The sequence below is a fragment of the Hippocampus comes genome, unplaced genomic scaffold, assembly GCF_001891065.2.
Source record: "Hippocampus comes isolate QL1 unplaced genomic scaffold, H_comes_QL1_v1.1 scaffold237, whole genome shotgun sequence".
NCBI lineage: Eukaryota > Metazoa > Chordata > Actinopteri > Syngnathiformes > Syngnathidae > Hippocampus > Hippocampus comes.
In genome coordinates this window covers 1,980,102-1,983,426 of record NW_017806159.1, presented here as the reverse complement: position 1 = coordinate 1,983,426, position 3,325 = coordinate 1,980,102, and the positions used below count along the sequence as shown (strand labels likewise).

The 3,325-nt window shown below is 45.1% G+C and overlaps 1 protein-coding gene across 1 annotated transcript in view; it reads left to right on the top strand.

Moving 5' to 3' along the window:
• Positions 1-3,325, top strand: part of anos1 (anosmin 1) — a 63,372-nt gene that overhangs the window by 28,138 nt on the left and 31,909 nt on the right. The window lies entirely within an intron of this gene.

Here is a 3,325-nt window from a genome sequence, read left to right as displayed (position 1 = left end):
TATGGCAGGGAATGTGTTTACTTTTTTAGTTTTGATTTTGAGCAGCAAATTTGGAGTTACATATTGGTGCTCACCAGGAATGCATAGGCAAAATTGCACAAATTTTCACTTGAAAGAATAGTGGCGATCTTGGGATTTTTTTCTGTTCAATTTTCAAACTGTGTAAATTTAATACACTTAATCTTCAGCATGTTTAGTGCCACTTTTGTAAGTAACCACGCCCCCGTCCAGGCCACGCCCCCGTCCAGGCCACGCCCCTTCCGCTTTTTTCATCACTCGCCATTGCCATGTATGAGTATAAAGTTTACTTCATCTTGTTGGTACAGTAAACGAAGATCAATCAATTGCCCGCCTCTTAACATAAAAAAAAAAAAAAAAAAAAAGTGGGAGCGCCAATGCTTTTAAAGGGTGTGCAGAACTTGCGGCAACTAATGTCGTGGCACTTTCCCGAACTTATTGTTGTCACCGTTGCCATGGATTAGACTTCACATCACACTGTGTAAATAGCGATCAGGCACTTGATTGATGACAGCACCTTTGGTAACCATACGCAGCCTTTTGTATTATGCTTTGGCGGGACATCTGTCGTCGAGATGCGATCCTCCCCTCCTGAAATGTCGGCCTTTTGCGGGGTGCATGTGCGAGGTGTGACGGGGGTGGGGTGGGGTTATGGCTGACAGATGTGACAGGTTGAGGCGCACCTGCGGGGTGAGCCGATGCCTCTCTTATGCTAAACGTTTAGCCATCCTGTGATTGCAAATGTACAATTGTTGTACATTTAATTCGTTTACATTGAGCGTAGGCATTCAAAATTGACCTTGGATAATGGGCTGTGCTTATTTGGGTCGCAGGTGAGATGGAGCCTATCCCGCAAGTGGCAGTGTACACTCATGGACAGGTCACCAGCAAATCTCAGGCCACGTTTAAACCAAAACATTAAAATTTAAAAAACAACAATTGAGATCCTTCAATGACTGTAACCTCTGGATTTTCCAAGTTGGAGTCTTTCAAGAAAACCCACAAAACGTACAGGAAGGCCAGAGCCCGAGTTCAAACCCAAACTTTTAGAACCGTGAACTGCATTATAAATTCATAATGTTAAATCTGAATGAAAATTTAACTCAAGGGAGGGAGTGAACTTTTCAGACTTGGTCCAGAATTGGCTGGTACTGAATGAGTTAATAGTGTCTCATGTAGGACGCATGGGAAGGTGTTCCGTTTTGTGCTGAATACGATTATTTGGCATTGGTTGATGTCTGCATACTACTCAGGATGAACCCATACAATTTTACTCCAATAAAGTTGAAGATTCTATTATTTGTCATCAATCCAAACCTTTTGTCACCCTTCATTGCATTTCCTTACCAAACGGCATACCGAATTGGCCTGAATGACGGTGTACAGTGTGGTGCCGAGTCTAATTAGGCTTGTTCATCTTCAGTGGAGTTCTATTATATGTTCTTTCATTGGAACCCTTTTGCACTGAGGATTGAAAGGAGACATTAGAAAAAAAAAAAGGCTTCTGTTGCAATATCCGGCGCTAATTCATGCCGCTTGGCATGCAAGCATGTCGCGGTAATGATGAATCTATTTTCACTTGTATGGATGTGATTGTGAGGATCCAGAAGGAGATTCATCCCAAAGAAAAAAAAGGCAAAAGGAATGCATTGAGCCCAGCGCACACAAGACCTTTCAATGAGTAAAATGAGCCTGATCCTTGGGCTTACTTGCGTGTGTTCAGTGATTTGTTGGAGGGATTTGCTGGGCTTTAGCATGTGGACGCCTTACCAGCAGAGTGTCCTTTAGATGCAGCCATCGCTGACTCCCTTCCGATCCCCGAGGACGTGGATTTGGCGTCGTGAGCTCATCGTTTATCATCGATAGTAGATGATACGGCAGCCAAGGCACCCTTGGGTGGAGAGGAATTCTTGGAGGCAGCAGCTGAAGTCATGTTGAAATGTTTGCGGCAAGAGAGCAGTTGACTCTGGAGCTCCCACAAGGTCGTAACTCCCCTTGTCATTGGTCCTTTTGAGTCACACAGCACGGATGACATCATTTTCAAGGACCGTATACCAATATTATCATGAGGCCGCTGATAGAAAACAAACAAAAAAAAACCTTCCCTGAAAAAGCATCTGTGAAACACCCACCACCTGGCCAACAGAGAACATGGTGTCGAGTTGAACCGAGAGCTGACAGGCGTGGGCTCGCACCACGTTCCTCCACAAGCCAGATTTATGTTTCATCATACGCCCACGCTGCGCAACTACACGAAAAGCAAATAAACTTTTCACTGGGAATGGCAGAATAAACAACAGAGACGCCTACTGAACGAATTAAAGGGTTGTAAATATGAAATTTGAAATCTCAATGTGGAGGTGCTCTCATTCAAAGCGGAATCCCAGAAAGTTTGAAATCGGCGCTGAATGAGACCATGTTCAGTGTTACAAGTATTATATTCATCTTGCGATTGCAAGTAGTCGCCGTCAAATAGATTTGGGCCTGTTCCGTTATCCCACACTGCTCTACACCCGGCAGTTCTCCTGGATGCTCTTAAAACATGATAGTTTGCCATCAAAGTTCCTTTTCAGCGCTCGACTAGTCACAACAGATCCCCCTCAAACTTCCAGGGATGAATAATCTCTTTTGAAATGGCGCAAGGTGTTCACGGTCCATCTTTTTTTTTTCAGCTTGAGTGACATTGCCAGGAACGCGGTCTATTGCCCGTGCTTTGTCACAACAACAGTCATATAGATTTGAAAAGACCTCCAGCTTTCAGACGGCACAGAGGAATCCCGATAATTAGTTGGCGTTGGCAGCCAGTGTCTGTTGTAATAACATTTTTTGTCGTCATGGCAGTCGCTTTCAATGCCACAGGGTGGGGGTGGGAGGGTGGGATGAGGGCGGGGGGGTGTGCGTGTTAAACTTCACACTTCCGGGCATTGCGGACTACGCTTTCACAATCATGTCACCGATGTGATCCTATGCCCAAAGCTGGAAAATCGTCGTTCTGACTTCATCCAACAGCGACACCAAAAAAAAAAAAAAAAAAAAGTCGGAAAAAATGCAAGGGTTTTTCTTTAACAAAGCATGCATGTTTCCACCCTATGCAAAATGATCGGGGTGTCACGCATCAAGAATGTGTGCAGCTATGTCCTAGTGTCACATTGCTAAGATGCTAAGATGAGGCATGTGCGCACTGAGTGGCTTTGGCTGCGGTCGCTGCGGTTTTGGGCCGCTCCGGTCGCTTCGCAGATGCAGTCTGGCATTGCTTTGTGTGATTTCACAGCAGCCTCAGCATAAGAGACCCCGAATTCCCCCCCCC